The following is an 18202-nucleotide window of genomic DNA, read 5'->3' on the forward strand; positions in this document are numbered from 1 at the left end:
AAGCACTTATTTTTCACATTTTCATTAGGTTCTCGAACCCTTTCTAAATTCCAATATTCAAATGCCATATACACCATACCTAAGGGCAACAAAGAGATTACCTGAAACTTGCAGGCAACATACAATGGTGAGAAAAATACAATTTCCTTTTCATGACGAACAGCCATCAGTGATAGTCTCTTGCTGAATGGGACTGGCATAGAAGCTTATTTTTTCTACAGATTTAATGAAGAATCATAGCCAAACTGAGTCCATGAGGACAAGGCAGCCCAATCAGCTCATCATTATATCAACTGTAGGACAGACTCCAAAAGCGGCACCAGAAGCCATCACAACAATTACCTCATTTGCCTGCAATTTCAGCCAAAGAATTAAATACTGCCTTACATCAGGGCACTTGGATTTGCAACTAAATACAACAAAGCAGGACAGACAAAATCCTTTCTGAACGGAATTGTTTAAACATGTAGCACATAGAAAAACTAGAAATAGGCAAAAAAAAAAAAAAAAGGCATTAGTTTATTAAAAAAAGTCTGGAAGAACATATTCCTTTTATGTAGTTAATCTCTTACATTACAACAGAAATTATTTTTCCTTCGGTAGAGAAGATGATCCATCCAGGAGGTCAGAAGCTGCCCTGAAGTGCCAGAGCTCCTCTTAAAAACAGAAAGGTTGCTGCAGAGACTGGATTATTGATTGACACTCAGCTGAACATGAGCCAGCAGTGTGCCCAGGTGGACAAGAAGACCAGTGACACCTTGGCTTGCATCACAAACAGTGTTGCCAGCAGCAACAGGGCAGTGATTGTCCCCCTGTACTCAGCTCTGGTGAGGCCACATCTTGAGTACTGTGTCCAGTTTTGGGCCCCTCACTGCAAGAAAGACATTGAGGACCTGGAGCATGTTCAATGAAAGGCAACAAAGCTGGTGAGGGATCTGGAGCACAGGCCGTATGAGGAGTGACTGAAGGAGCTGGGAATGTTCAGCCTGGAGGAGGTTCAGGGGAGACGCTATTGCTCTCTGTAACTCCTGAAGGGAGGTTGTAGTGAGCTGGGGGTCAGCCTCTTCTCTCATGTAACTTGTGATAGGACTAGAGGGAATGGCTTCAAGCTGTGCCAGGGGAGACTTAGGCTGGACATTAGGAAATACTACTTCCCTGAAAGTGGAAGTGGAATGGACCGCCCAGAGAGGTGATGTCACAGACCCTGGAGGTGTTCACGGAACAATTGGACATTGTGTTGAGGGATGTGGTTTAGTGAGAACTATTGGTGATGGGTGGATGGTTGGACTGGATGATCTTGTAGGTCTTTTCCAACCTTGGTGATTCTGTGTTGTTCACTAATTTGTTTCTAAAGTAATTGCAAGGTGTAAATACAGAATTACTTTTGAACTGTGCCCATTTGAAATCATACTATAAATAATTTTGTAAAAACATACAAAACAAACAACAGCAATGAAGCTTTCTGTTAGAGAGGAAGATGGGCTTTGCAGACAAGGCAGCACACTCAGATTAACTGGGCACAATTAGATAGACTCTAACAGCACCATTACAACGACATCTGGCAAAATCATATTATACTCTGAGCATTATTCCTCCTTTATGTAAATGAGAATCTCCAAAAAAATCTTATTTTTTGTCATATTATGTTAGAATATAAACTCACTTTCAGAAACTCCTTGTAATGTTTAGATGCATTGACTAACGTAACGTTCCAATTGCTGTTGCCTGCCTGGTGCAGTACAAATAATAACCATCTACTCTGTGTGCAAAACATCAGGAAAAAAGAAACAGATTAATACTTAAGGCCCTCTATGAATTTGTTTCAGAAGTAGCCTTAGGATACAACATTCTTTCACTTCTTTTTCTGGTATATATTTTGGCATTGTAAATTCACATTCTTCCAATCAAAGGCTTTTAGGAATACACCCAACAAAAAATAATTAAGAAGAAATTAAATTTTCCCATACACCTCAAGATTACAAACTTAAGAGGTAACTAACTTACTGTTCTGAATTAGACACTTTGGGATAAAAGACAATCACATTTCCTTCAGCGAGATCCAACAACTTCTACTTAAAGACACAAGCACTGTTGCACTGAGGACAAGACTAGTTAGGAATCCAGAAAGCTCTCCATGAATTTCTTTTAGTTAGAGTTCTCCTGATTCACAGGTTTCAAACCTGAAGAATGAAAGAAAAAGGGAGGGAAGGGATAAAAACAAAATGGAGGTAAAATTACAGGATTGCCAAACCACCAACTCATTATTTGGGCTTGCATAATCAAGACAGTCATAACTCTACACTTAAGCTGCAGCTAACCTTTGGCTCTGCTTTGCAGAAACTGCAAAAACATCCCAGGAAGAGGAAGACGCATTACTATACTTTGCAGATGTGCTGCCCAAAAGTGCAGGAGTCCCTTTCCAGGAAAGAATGAGTAAGGTCTTAGGGAGGGGAGGAGAGGTTTGTGTTTTTTCCTTGGCTTTTTTTTTTTTTTTTTTAATTGCTGTTTAGGTGCAGCTTATGGAACCCTTGGGTTAGTAGTCTGCAGTTGGAATCAACTCTGAAAAGTGCTATGATAAGCTATATTGAATATAAAACAACTGCAAGATTGGGAGATATTGCAAAGCTTTCTCTGATAACAGCATCTAGGGAATATCTACTCTGGATGGATATATCAGGTTAGATATTAGAAAGAATTTCTTCTCAGAAAGAGTGGTGATGCATTGGTACAGGCTGCCCAGGAAGGTGGTGGAGTCACTGTCCATGGAGGTATTTAAGAACAGTGGGGATGTGGCACTGAGGGACGTGGTTAGTGGGCATGGTGGGGATGGATCAAAGGTTGGACACGATGGTCTTAGAGGTCTTTTCAAACCTTAATGATTTGTTGTTTATCCCCATATATCCATTTAAAAGAAAATGAAAAATTTGTTAGTAGGAGCATTAATTTTTAATACATCAAGAAACCTCTTTAAAGACTGGAAGCAATACCACATGGTATCTTATTACTTTCCTTTTGTTACTTGTGGGTATGCTGTTACAAATCAGACTTGATGCAATGTGACATGCCAGAACAGTGTGACTGAGTGCAGTATGCAGTGTGACAGGAATCCCTATGCATAACATTCCTAGCTTTCTCTGATGCTGGACTTGCTATTTTATGGAAGGTTTGGAAAGTGTGGGAGCTGCTTGTTTTGTTTTCAGCCTTTTTTTACCATGCTGCCCTGTGTAGCATGATGAAAAAGCATTCTGCAAATGTGCTGAATAAATTACTGTGCATGCATTTCAAGAGAAGGTTTCAAGGCTTTTCCATATCTTAAATAAGAAAACCATGTTAAGACCAAATACTTTCCTTTTTATTATTAATACACTTTAAAAATTCTATTAAAGTGCATATAAGCAAGCAAATAATGTTGGATATTGATCAACAAGCACGGCCGATGTTAAAGGATACTGACTGGCTACAGTTGCCTTGCTATAATGGAGTTCTCTCTCATAACTTGCATCGGGAATAATATGCAATGCTTATCCCCAAAGAAAGATACTCAGTCTCTGTTATAAAAATAAGATTTTCAATGCAGGCTTGCCATTGAATACTCAAGATTTACAAGACTAAAAAAAATATACTGATTTTACATATCAATAGGTCACTTAAAATGCATGATATTATAACTTTAGAAAAAGGTGAATGAGATGAGCAGAGAACACTCCAAGTTGGTGGACTCACAAGCAGTAAAGAACTGCACAGGCACCACTGAACTGCATAGCTGTCAAAGCAAGTGCTTTGGAGCATGCAGACTGCTAGTGCACTCCACTGCATTAAGAATACTTCAAAAGAGAGGGAACAGTCAGTTACTCCTGGTTGTTATAAGACTAACCCTACTGCAAATCAACCAGCAGAGAGTGGAGGAAGATTCTGATTCAAAGTCAAAACAAGGACACAGAAGAAGAGTATGACCTTTCCCACCTATTTTCTCCTTCTTCCTTGTCTTTTTTCTGAAAATGAAACTCTCTAGGTATTCACTTAAAGACTGTTTTTCTTGCTGAGTCAAGAAATCACCACGTGTGACTCTCATAACTCTAAGTACCAAGTTTTGATTGTGTTAAGAGCTACAGATTGTGCCTTCCAAGGTGTACAAAGTCAGGAAATGCTTTTGTGAACATATTCTTACAGTGAGGTGTACACAACGCAGAAGAAACTAAGAAGAGCAACTACCGACTAGGTACCTATCTGGGCAGATGCACTGATTTCCCAGATACACACACAACTGGCAATAATGCAGCCCCCTCCAAAATACACAACCTGGTACACAATGTAGCAGTGCTGTCATTGCCTACACCTGTGGCTGGAAAAAGAAAGGCTAGGAAGCCTTTCTAAACAACATATGCCTGCAGAGGTTGCATTTGTAAAATAACTAAAAATACACAAAAAAAATTCAGTGTTAGATTTTGCATCATGTTAAACTGTGCTCAGTAATCATGCCATTAGCATTGCAACATGAAGCCTCAGCCTGTAGCCTAAAACATTTCTTTACCTTATCTATAAAAAAACCCTAAACCAATAAAGTTAATGCAGTAAAAATAGTGGCATATCTTGTCCAAAAACCCAGAATCTGAAATATTCAACCGCTCAGTACCTATACTGCTAGAGAGAAAGAACAACAAAACCCTCATCTCAGACAGCAATTCAACACTGATCATACAGAAATCAGGGAGAGGAAACTGGCCTTGAAAACAAAGACCTACCTCTTACCATTGATGTTACTGAATTTCTATTTCATCATTCAGAGCCAAATATCTGGTAAGTAATTTGTGGCACATGAATTGAGAATATCAGTACAAGTTTTTCATTCTGTTTCGTCACTGAAAGAGCAAACCAGCTATCTAGGACGTGCGTAACCTCTTTCCTGGTAGCAAAGGCTTTATCCAAAAATACCCTTTTAACCAAGCTATAACACCTCTAGGATATTATATGAGAATATAAGCTCTGATAAGAACTGTAATGGCCATAAATCATCACAGGATATCCTTTGCATTATCACAGGGCTATGTCTACTACAGACATTCAAAATCAAAAGATTTTCAACATGAAGCAAGGTACGCCTTTACCTCCACACCATCAGATTTGTTGAGGACCAAAATTTATGATCAAAGTGGTTTTAGTGAATCAATTAAACGGTCCACTCTCTTACTTATTAATTGTGCTCTGGAATATAAAACCCTGATTTACAAAAGAAATTAAGGATTAACTTCTCAGGGACGCCAGTCCTTGATCATTTTCATTGATGTCATTTGAAGTGATCGGTGTTCAGCACTTCTGGGAAAAGGAAAAGCCCTGCCAATCTCATGCAGATGTCATCAAAATCAGCAGCAGATTAATGATGTATAAGCCAGAGCTTCAGAAGTTTGAATGGCATTTTTATATCAACATCTCCTTGGAAGAAAAGAAGAGTTCAGCTCCTAAAGTATGAAAACATCCAACCCATTTCCTCTTGTTGTTTTCTAAAACAAGGGGCCACATACAGACAATTATTTTAAGGCTTTTTTGATCTTAGTCTGTGTTATGAAGAAATACACCTTATTTACCTTAGCTGCTCTCACTATTTTCACAGTCTTCTCTATTGTCCTCACAACATTTTTTTCTGAACTAAACAGAGAATCTCTTCTGTTTTGATTCACACAATTATCTCTATGTCTACAATACAATGATGTATGTTTTATTTTTAGTGAACAGCTTAAATTTCACAATAAATATGCTGTGGTGTGATAAGTAGGAGTTAACACCATGTGCAAAGTGTACTTTAAATCAAGTTATGTTAGCACAGCTCTCTGTACTGAGAAAGAAAATGTGATCAGCTCCAAGCAGATTCCTCCTCACACTCATAATCACTCCAAACCAATTTGCAGTTTCATCATGAAACAAGATCAGGCCAGTTTGAGACATAAGATTACAGATAGCTTATGATTTGAAAAATACCTCATAAAAAAAAAAAAAGAAAAAAAAAATCTCTCTGTGAGGATGTCACTGTTACACTTTTAGTTTTTACAAACATTTAATCCTGGAAAAATATGTTACTACATTTTAGTAACTCAAGATCTGCACAGACACTGTGACTCTCGGAAATAGAAGCTGTGTAAGCACAAGGAGGAAGCTCATACCTCCTCGCACAGCTGATTTTGCTCTCTAGAAAATGGTGTCTGTTGGGCTGAAACCTGTGAACTGCTGACTGGGCAGCCTAATTCCCTCTGACTGACAGCCTACATATTTGGTTTAAAAAAGCAATGCTTAAACATAGAGTATTTACACTAAGAAGCAAATCAGCAAGATTCGGGACAGCCACTGCCACTTGGGAGAGACTCAAACATAGCTTCATTTAGTATTTGCTGTTATATACCATTCCTATTGATTATGGTAACACACTGAGAGCTTTATGAGATGGAAGCAAATTTGCCTTTCAATACACTGAATCCTGATCATATTGTAAATACTGCTGCATTGTGCTATTTCCTATGAGATGAAGAAAAACTCTTTTAATCTTGCAAGAGGTAATAAAGATTATCGGGCTCAGAAGTCAGAATGCTTTGCATCTATTCCTCTTTGCTGCAGCATACACTCAGAATCTTGCCTGGCAGACAATTAACTCAGCAGCCCTTGGGAAAGGATTTCTTTCTGCAGAAATAGACATAAAGACTGCAGTCTCTTTAATATACTTCAACATGAAAAATACTTTAAGGTTAATGTTAAATAACTTTCTTTATTAACTGTTTTTATGGCTTTTATGTTGTTTTCCATCTGATGATATTGCTACAGTGACTGCACATTATGGAATGCTCCCGTCAGCAAGAGTTTGATGCACACCAAGGGCAAGCCTTTATTTTACTCAAGTGCATTGAGATTTCACATTAAAGGCACCTTCGTGGAGAGGTACTCTGCAGAGTTACACAGACTTTTCAATGAGCATATCAAAAGACAAAATACATATATGTAGGCTGTTTGGAAATATATACCTCCTACTTATTTCCATGGAAACTACAACAGAGGCAACAAGCACAATAACATGGTATGATAGAGCAAATGCTCAGCTGCAAGACATTATTTTTCAATGTATGCACCACCATGAGCTCTGCATTTTTGCCAGTGATGAACAAGAGCCTGTATGACCCAGTCTTAAAACATTTGCACCAGTGGAGATGAACCACTGCTGCTGTTGCCACTGCTGAGATACACCACTCATGATCTCATTGTGCTCACATTCACTGTTGGGTTTCCATAAGCATTCAGCAAGCATCAATGAATGGCACTGGGGGCTACTTTGTCCACACTTTGGCCCCATTACACATCCATGTCAAATGCCTTTTTGTCAGACTGCCCCTTTGCTGCCATTAGTCACGTGGCAACAGAATGTAATGGAATACTGGCAGGAAGTTTCAGTTCTAATGCCATACTACCAACATCTGCTTCTGACTTTGCGGACCAATGTAATAAAATAGGAGGCAAAACTTTCAGAGCATCCCTCATAATTCAGTCCAAGTGACAGAGGTTCCGGGACATTCACCTCTTTGTTAGTGTATGACACCAGCTATGTCACACAAAATTTAAACATACACCAATTTCAGGATGCACAAACCTTTCTGACAAGCAGATAAGTGGACTAGGTTTGCTTACTTACATTTAAATGAAGATCTTAAAGAGAAAACACAACACTTCCTCAAAAACTGTTAGATATCATATGCATAAGAATTTTGATAATACGGGAAGAGATTTACAACCATGGTACCTTATACTAAAAATTAGCTTTCCATAAAGATTAAAAAACACCAAGAGAAAAAAAAAGTGATGACATAAAGCACAAAAATATCCTTGTAACATTCTGTGAGAACTTCTGCTTTGAAAGACAAGGCTCCTTGAAAATTTTTTATACAGGCCTGTTAATGTTTTTAGCAGGAAAGGGATTACACTGATTACATTTGATCTGTTGGTTGTTTTGGGAGGTAGGAGAAGCCATATTGACTTCCTTCTTCTGAGACATGCCAGTGAGAAATACACAGTTAGCAGCAAGAGAAAATGACTGTGCTGCCCTTTGTGGGACGGAATGGTTGGTCAAATGAAGGTAATTTATCATACATACCCTAAACACACACCTAGGACCTAAGACGTACTTTGTTTCTCACCAGCTGCTGAGTACTTGCTGGGAAATTCCACATCCACACGTTCTTCTTTCAGAGTTCCCCAACTCATAGCTCATTCTGTCTCTTTTACTTCTAAATATCTTTTGTTTCATCTCTCTGCAGTTTCTTAGGTCATTAGCCCCACTGACTCTTGCCTACACTTTATCCTTCTCCATCAACAGATCCTTCTCATGCTCCAGAGCACTTTGTTAGTTGCCTGAAAAGCAAATACCCAGCAAAGCTTTGTGCTTCTATTTGATGTTTAATTTTCTCTTTGGAACCAATCTTTAATACATGAATGAGCTCTGATGCACCTTTTTTCCATATTTGCTCTGCTTTCTTCATCTGTCTTCCTCTCAAGATTTTTGCTCTGCAATATCCTCAGACTGTTTTCTGCTCTCTTGGTGTGTCTGATTTTACTAATTCAGACCTTGAACCTGCTCCAGGGTTTGTGAAATGTGCCCTTCTGTGGCCACATGGTGGAACTTGGCAGAGACACAGGAAACTGGCTACATGTACCAACTCAGGAAATAAGGGACTTTAAATAATCATATATTTAGAGCAAAAGAGAACATATATAATGTTTTGCGTACATTTAAAATTGCTTAGGAGTTTTCTTTAATTCATCCATAGTGAAGCAGATACTTTCAGCAAAAGAGATGCGAATTTCTTATTGCCAATGGTCATGGACTCTAGTAATTATATTCTTTGCCTTTCAAACTGTCTTATTTTGACCCCATTTTATCCCACACACTCAAATGATTTTTGAGCCAATGTTAATCTAAAAATATATGCTTCTGAAATTAATGCATTACCAGATAATAAAAGTTCAATGTATCTCAAATTCAAAGAACGAGTTCCCTAGAGTGATAAAGCTCCAGCAACCACCCACAGCTAATTTATTTTAGATGTATGTACATGGTTCAAATTTTATAATATCCCAGCAGAACAAGGCAATCTTAACCTTGACTACATTATTATAATTTCCAAATTGGTTGCCCATCTTGCTTTGTGCCTTGGGGAAGTTTGTATCAAAAGCATTCTTAGAGCAGGAGAGAACCTCTGGAGTGGGGCTTTGGAGAAAATGATTAAAAACAAGGATGACATTAAAGCTTCAGTACTGTATTTTTAAACTGTAAAACTATAAAAATGGTCCCTCAACCTTTCTTCATAAGAGAGGTGTTCCAGCCCTACAGCACTGGTAAAATGTGTTCCATACGACACCACTGGTGCTAGTCAAGGATAGTTTCCTATGTATCAAGGATAGATCTAGTATAAATACTTTTCTTAATGACTATCTACTGCTGCCAGTATTATGTAGTTTTACACCATATTTCGCTTGTTGGAATTTCGTTCTGAACTGTGAAGATCATTTGCTTCTGAGCTATGCATGATGAAAAGCAAGTTTGACTTCTTTTCTGTCTGATCCTTTCTATGCCATGGGTTTCGACACTTTAGTCACACATATCTTCTTGGTCTCTGTTGTACCAGGTATGTTAACCGTAAGTTCACAAATTAGGAGTTTTATTACCAATTGCCTATCACTACAACCGCTCTCAATAACATTCGGACATTCAAGGAACTGTACTCTGGCGCCACAGCTGTCCTCACTGTACTCATGCTGATCACATGAAATGCAACCATGTGTTATCTTTTAACTCTAGTTCACACCCCCAAAAAAATCTGTTATCTACTTAAATAAAGGATCAAATGCATACATCCTTCCTCCTCACTCATTTGAGGGGAATCTCCTCCCCTCAAAATTCCAAAGACTCCTAAAACCCAAACCCTTCATCTAAATCTTTTGTCCAGTCATCAATTCACATCCAAGATCTGCTTGCTTTCTTGAATGAATTCCTGACCGTTTTTCTCAAAATAATCAGCTAATGCCATCTTAGTTAGCACCAATCAAGTCAACAGACTTGCATCAATGTATACCACAGGCTTTCCTAGCCAACATTCATTATGCATCTGACACATTATCAATATACTACACCAAATGAAGTTGGCATTGTACTTTATAACATCAAAGAAAAACATTCGTATTCCATTTGCTTGTTATCAAACTAAAACAGAAAAATTAAACAGACCTTGACATTCCAACAAATACAGGGTGGGATTATTTTTTTTTTTTTAATTAAACAAACTTAAGTGTCATTTATTTGAAACATAAAACAAAGTAAAATCAATGTGATATGTAATTCCTTTGTCACTGTTGTAACTAAGATGTTTCACTCTGTATTACAATAACATTGTGAAGCAATTTCCTCATTTCTTTTGTGCTCTAGATTTCTCACTTCTTTTAATTAAGGCAATAGTTTGTTTAGCCTAAGAGAAAAAAAAATATATATGTATACATATGTTCACTTATGGAATATCACTCAGGTAAAGCAGAAATCCACATTTTCTTCATGTTAGCATGTATGCTATGGGGTCAGGCTAAAGCTTTTGAAATCCGTGTGCTAAAGTTTGGCTTCTTTTTTGTGGGTTGGAAGTAGAAGTTGTTCAGCACCTCTGAAAATTCAGCTGTGAGTATTCATAAAGTGAAACTTTGGTACTTAACATCACACTGATGAAATACAAGGACCAGAATACACACTATCGCTAAATTCCTCAACTTCTCCACGTTCCTTGGAATATGTAGTAAACCAGTCAGACAATATTTGGCCTCGTTTGGTCTTAGTCTCACTCCAGGTATTTATATATCAAACCACCTCTTCCAATAATTGGTGTGAGACACTGTCTTCACTGGCCTACTTCATTGATAATCAGTGTGAATCAGTGGACTGGAGTTAAACATTTGTTTCTTTTATCACATTTATGGGCATCTCACACTCAAAACTTAGATGTTTCATGTAACCTAAAAGAACTCACAATGATATGTTCCAAGTGTTTTACATTATCTATATTTTTATGTATAGTTGGTTTTGATAGCAAGAGCATTTAAAAAAAAAAAGGAAAAATGAAAAAACAGGAGCAGACCTCCACTGTCACCTATGTTCCTATCCAGATATCATTGATTTCCATGGTGATTAGGCACATAAATGCAAATTTGAGTACCAGGGCCTGATTTACAAATACACTTAAAACTAGCAAGTGAAATCATTTTGAAAACCCCACTAGGTACATATCTTCACATTTTGCCCTGTAACTGTTTCAGTGCAATTAGCCCAAATTCTCAGCTGAAAATGAGCCTGTGCTGAGATACGTCATGATCTTAAAAGTTCTTCAATTCTACGTCACTTAGCCAGCTCTTAGTACTTTATCCCTAGGTTCATTCATCACAGAATGGAAGTCACAAAGATGACACAATAATAGCCTGGAGGTAAATACAAACATAGAAAAGCACGACTACCCAAAATACAATACTTAAAAGTTCTGAGATAGCAGTTTTTTTCTTCCAGAAGAGTTCAGTGGATCTAGGTCTCTTCTTAAAAAGCCAGATTGTTTTTACTGAACTGCTACAAGTCCGGTTACATCTTAAAAACCTGAGGGAAATGTGGTTCACCAACATTTGTCAAGTTTACTGAAACACAGACAAATCTGAATTTGAAAGTCTTTAATTCTCCGTATCCTGTCCCCTATGATGTGGTTAACTCCTTTATAAATCACCTCCAGTCATGTACTGTTCCTATACTCGAGCAAGCATTGGTCCAGCAGATTTAAACACCCATTCCATTTTAATTTCAGATGCATTACAAATTCAATTTCATCAGCAAATGAGATAATCAATTAAAAGTCAAATCTCTGCTTTTACTGTACATACGAGAAGTAGATCCACCTGTGTGTTCCTTCTCAGTAAAATTAGAAATGAGTGGGAAAGAAAAATCCAACCCGCCTCCCCCCCCACCCCCAAAAAAAAAAAAGCCCCAAAACAATGCATTCAATAGGAATAAAACATGCCAAATTACCTAACCAGCTGTGAGAACTAGGTTCATTGCTGGCATTACATAACATCTCACGGCTGTGTTTTTGGTGTACCTTAGCTGCCATTCTTATACCAAAAATGCTACAAAGGTTACAAGCTGACAGTCTAAAATCCTCTTGCATCTCTAGGCCCTAAGCTGAACCTGCACTTGCCAGCCGTTTCACTTAAGTTCTGCACATCAAAACAACTGCCTTACAACAATGAACACCAAAAATTAAGAAATAGCAAGACTTTCACAGGTAAAAGAAAAAAAAAAAGAAAAAGAAATCAAGATCTGTTGCCCTTTTCCTAAACATTTTTCTAATAATACTGCTAAAAGATTATGTATCAAACCTTAACTTTGCTAATAAGAACTTCCAACATGAGGCAGTTAACTAGCTTAATGGTCACACCAGCTTAGCAACTAGTCAGCATTTATTGTGGCATTAAAGGTGAAAAAATTACTTATATTTTGAGAGATGAGAATGCTATCAAGGAGATGTAAAAGTCAGACTCATACCTGAAAGAAGGCTTGGCAGGAGATTAGCTTCAGTTACTAAGCAGAGGACCATTACTTGCATCAAAAAGTAATGAACAACTGTGGCCCAAATTTCTATAATAAATTCTCCTTTAAATTCATTCACATTTTAATTAAATCTACAGTTTAATTAAAACAGAAAAAAAAAAAAAAGCCAAAAAAAAAGAAAAAAAGCCAATCTGGGCCACCACATGAAATAGTTTCTAAATGAGGTTCCTACAAAAATATTCAAAAGCAAAATTAAACCTTTCTTTTTGTAATAAGGCTGTGAAACAGATCAAAGATATATTTAAAATAAGCATTGCTTCATTTTAGTAAGAATTCATGATAAAATTTCAAAGTTGTGTGGTGGTGTTTGAAATATGCTATGCATAATATGTATTGAAAAATAGGAATTTATTTGAAATGTGAGAGCATTTTAAAATAATTTCTTGGTTTGGGTTTTGAGTGAGAGCACTTGGCTTAAGTTTTTACTGAAGAGGTCTTCCTTCACATAAAAAATATGAAGTGCAATATTACATAAATACTCCAATATTCCAGGGATTGCAAGAAGACTCAAACCCACATAATTGCAGTTAAGAGCAAAGGAAAAGAGAAACAAGAAGCTTTTATGGAGAGGGGACAGCAATCACTGGAGTTCATTGATTTTATTGTAGCTAACTGAAAAATGTGTGTGAGAACATTTATAGTAAACCATAAATATAATTAGAAGCAGCCCAGCTATACAAGCTAGAATGAGACTGCTTAATGAAAGAGAGGATTCGCTAAATACGAGCATCGCTGACACTGATAGGCTAAGTTAAATCTTAGCTGGTCCTCCAGTATTTTGGGCAGCACTTGTCCTCACAAATATGGGTAAACAAGAACAGTATACTTCTAACTTGTGTTTGCCATCTTTATGCAATTACACATGCCTGAGGTCACAGAACCACATTAACAGATATTTCAAGCAAAGTAACCCTTCCCTTACCTCACAAAAGAGAGATGAATTCATCTCAGAATGTTAAACTAAGCACTAATATTCCTGCAAAGGTGAAGAGGAAATGTATTAAGACAACATCCCATCCTATGTCATCCTATAATAAAAATGAGATTACTACCAGACAATCCACTTAACAATAATTTACACTCAAGTAGCCATTGGGCAGGTCTTAATGCATACAAAGATATGTACAAAGTATGACCCACAACTCTTCTTCTCATGGTGGGAAAAAAAATTCTCTTTTATTTTTTCTTTTGCTAATTCAAATTTTTGCTTTGCTACACAGACCTTATTATCTTTCACCACAGCTCTTATTGTATTTTTATAATTCAAAGGAGATGTTTCAGATACTCCTCGGGACAGGACGGACATTATGCTGCAGCATGAACAGATGATAAATGTCTTCATCTTTCTGAGCTAACAGTGGAAGTCACAGTCTCTTTCCTCATGTTAAAAAGACCTTTGAATGAGCTTATACCAGAAAAAGTCTGTTACGTGGCTTCTGCTTTAGCCCTTTTTTCAGGATGTGAATATTTCATCATGGTTATTATTTCTTTAATTTGAAAGAGCATCATACTTTTTAATTAGTGTTTAATAAAGGCTGCTTCATCTTATCTACTGATTTGTAGCTTCAGTTTCTAAGAAAAATCAAGCAAATCATAAAAATAGCTGTTGGGAGATAGAAAGGAAAAATCTAAACGTGTCAAATTGCAGCCCTTAATAAAAATAGCTCTTCTCCAAAGCTACCTACATTTCACTTATTTCACCTTCTTTGGCATTTACAGCTACCTCTTCAATGGGCTCAGCTTTGTTTATGTCAAAGAAAGAACTTCCATTTTTAATGGCCAAACATAAAACATTACATTTAACTTGGGATAAAGAGAAAAATCACATGGTAGTCTTAAAACGCTACAAACAGAGCTGAAGTGTAATTCTCATGGAGAACTGAGATTTCAATATGCCCACTGTTCCCTTGAGTAGCCATACAAAACAGTATGACATTTCTTAAACAATGATTGGACAAGAGCAGATTCGATGACATTCACACTTTTCATTATTACATGGCACAGAATGCTTTTTGGCTGAGTCATGAAACAAAGTGTCATTGCTGCTGCTGGTATTAAGTTTGCCTTCCAGAATTTAACATGATCAGCATGTGCTTTCACAAGTGTTTAAATCCAACAGGGCATACTGGCATGCCTCAAAAATATCCACAATCAGTTAACAGTAGAAGATTTTGCACAACAAATGGAGTAAGTGTTGATATTATCTAACGATTTAAAATATACATATTTTCTATTCATTTATTCATTTATTTTTAAGATTTGCAAAAAGAAAAATCATATATATTTTGGTAGTACCTGCAGATCTGTTACAGAGTATAGTCAGGAAAGAGTTCAAGAGACTATTGCATAATAAGCAATTTTATCAGTACTCTCCCTCTCTAGAATCTACTTCTAACTATGCTATAAAAGAAGTGCAATCTGGTATTACACAAAACATAAGGAAGAAACAATCATCCAGTCATTTTCTGGTAAGCAGCGGAAAATATGCCTGCAATTAGGAAGTTCTTCATATGAGCAGCCATTGGCCTTGGCTTAATATGCATGGTTATTTCTTAACTGCAAATTATCTGAGCGCTGCAGGGGATACAGCACCAAAGTCTGCATTACAATGCACTAGCCTCACTAGCTCCACACCACACCAAAGCTTATGAGGAAAATGCCAAATGTAAGTGGTGAGCAGGGATAACATACCTTACAGTCTTAAACTGAACAAACACAAGTGTTCAACTCAGTCACAGACAGGTTAGGAAATAGATTAGGTTCATCTGTCTGCAGAACCTTAAGTCAGCCCTCCTTCTCCCTTGTTGCTTATAGTTATGTTGCTTAGCTCCTAAAACCAAGACCACAATTCTCCTTGAAAATCATAACCCCCTTCCACTGGAGTAAAACTCAAATGTAGCTACTTCTGTGAATGCACAAAGCTTTTCTTTCCTCTCTCAGCCTGCTTTGATCTCCTTGGCACAAGGAGCCAGAAGGTCCTTAGGTAGCAGAATATGACATGGAAGCTGGTGCCGATCCTGCGTGCATCAGCCAAGTGTGACCAACTAGCTGCAGGCATTTTAGAGGTATCTTATACAACTCTTCCAGATTACAGTGAACTTCTGAAAATAAAGGAGAATTTCTGACAACACAAAGGAACCTTCCCAATCACTCTGACTGGCAATACAATAGCAAAGCCTAATTAGGCGACAGAAAGGTCAGCAGTACACTTATGTGCTCAAGCTTTCAGTAGCAGCAGAGCGGTGCAAAATATTAAAATGTATTTTGCATTTCATACAAAAGAATTATTATTCTGAAATCTGATACTACAAACAAGGTATTTTTGTAGGTATTCAGAGAGTGGCCTATTTTCAGTGTACATTCCTGAAGCAAACTTTATAGCTAGACTTCATTTACACAACTCCACTATCAACCTTCCATGTGCAGATGCTATGTCTGACTGGCGTCTTTCCGATTTTTATAACGCTACTCTATTATTTTTCATCTCCACGATGACTATATTCTCCCAAGCTGGTATTTTAGTTTGTTGATTCATCATAATTTCTCTTTGATAGACCTGCTACCATTATCCAGAAAGTCTTTGAGGAATCTTCTTTGGACACTTGCACATTGCTCAGATGTTTATTTCAATTATTAGGTCCAACAAGTTTTTTGGTAGAATTTCTCTCAAGAACAGTTTCTGGCTGCCTCAGAAATAACAGGTATTTGATTCCAGGCCAAACCAAAACAAACTTTTTTATGTTCTAAAGGCTGCTACAAGTCCTTTACTGCAACATGGGGTCCACCTGCCACATTCACCTCCCATTTATTATGTTCTTATTTCTACACGAATTGTTAGATACAACTGCAATAATGTCAGTGAGACGCTGAGCGCTGTGACTAGCTAATGGTCTACCGCTTCGCCTGGATGCTTATTTTCTATAATTTCCCATCCATGAATTAGCATTTATCTTGCTGATAGGGACTATTATCCAGTTGAAATCCATATGCTACTGAAATGGATCACTTAATTAACACCACAGTGCAATTCTTATTGTGTATAGAAGTATTTCCCAATCATTTACAGTACACTGAATGCTATTATAGCTGTAGGAGCTGTGCAGTATAATAACATACTCTCGAATAATAATTTGCGCTTATAAAGCAAAAAGGTGGCTAACATTTTTCAAAGAGCACCACAGTACGCAACCTTTAACTTGTTTGATTCAAACTGTGCATGAAAGGACACAAATGTATTTTCTGATAATATTCCCAGTTATCACATCAGATCTTTTCTGTCCAAAATTCTGAAGGATCTTTAAGGGAAATAATCAGATTGAAAACACTAAAAACACTCCAGTCAAACAATTGCTTTGTCTGCCTTTAACATTGCATTTGCTTAATGAAGAGACTGCAGGATTTCAAAATTAGCAGTTCCATGTATACTACTGAAATTTCAGTGCCAGTTGGATTTTAGACACTAAAGAGGGTAAAGATTCCAATTGCTATCAAAGGAATTTGGAACAGTCATGTTAAAACAATGGATTTTTTTTTCTTATAGATGGTCTTGAACTAAAGCTGCCAAGACAGTTTCTTACAGTGCAGATATTACTCTAACACTGCGCTTTCTTAACAACTAGAACTATCACAGAGGTGGTATGTGATTTCCAATGGGGGAAATATTGGACTTTATGGCAGAAATAAGAGGACTGATAGAGAATAATACACTTGCTGTAGTAAAATAAAATACTTACACAGTAAACATCAGAGCCCTGCTGTGGATCATCCCTACTTGAAACAAAATGCAATGCAATACCTCCTTTTGATCAGCTTTAGACACAGCCTCATCACTCAATCATAAAAGAATATTTCTTCTCACATAGAAATCCCCTAGAATTCATTTTTAGAACAACCTTTTCATCAGTTTTCTCAAAAAAACAACCCACATACAATAATTCCATAGGAATAAATACTATCAAGAAATGAAACATACACAACATATATTTTCTGAAGTCTCAGGTTGGTTCATCCCTTCAGTTGTAAAACAAAATGAGAGTTCAGATCTAAAATACAGTCCCTGTTTCTCCAGCTGAACTATCAACTCAAAACACCCCAGTGTTCCAAAGATCGATGAGGATTGCTCTTCTTTCCCTGTCCTATTCCTACAATTTCTGCGCTGAGCCTTGGCTTGGAGCAAAGCGGAGGTACTTCAGCTCTGTTCAGGGAAAGCCCCATTCCCTTACCAGTTCTTCAAACCATTCCGTTCCCTGCGATCTTCTGCATCAACTTTTATCTAACCCACAGAAAGGTAAAGACTGTCATAGTTATGCAGTGTCCATGTAGCTGTTACTTCGTCATTGCTACCATTACCATAACACAACTAAATCTCTCGGTGGCATCTGGAGAGGAGATCATGAATTACTTAACATGGCAAAGAGGAAAAGATCTATCAAAAACCACAATCTCAACCTGATCTCCCTGCATTTACACTGAGGGCAAACCATTTACCTGTTACTCAATTTGCAAGTAGGAATCAGGACACTTACTGTAGACCCCGTCTTCAAT

Source organism: Coturnix japonica, chromosome 3 (genome assembly GCF_054131305.1).
Source record: "Coturnix japonica strain WE chromosome 3, WE-NBRP24, whole genome shotgun sequence".
Taxonomy (NCBI): Eukaryota; Metazoa; Chordata; class Aves; order Galliformes; family Phasianidae; genus Coturnix; species Coturnix japonica.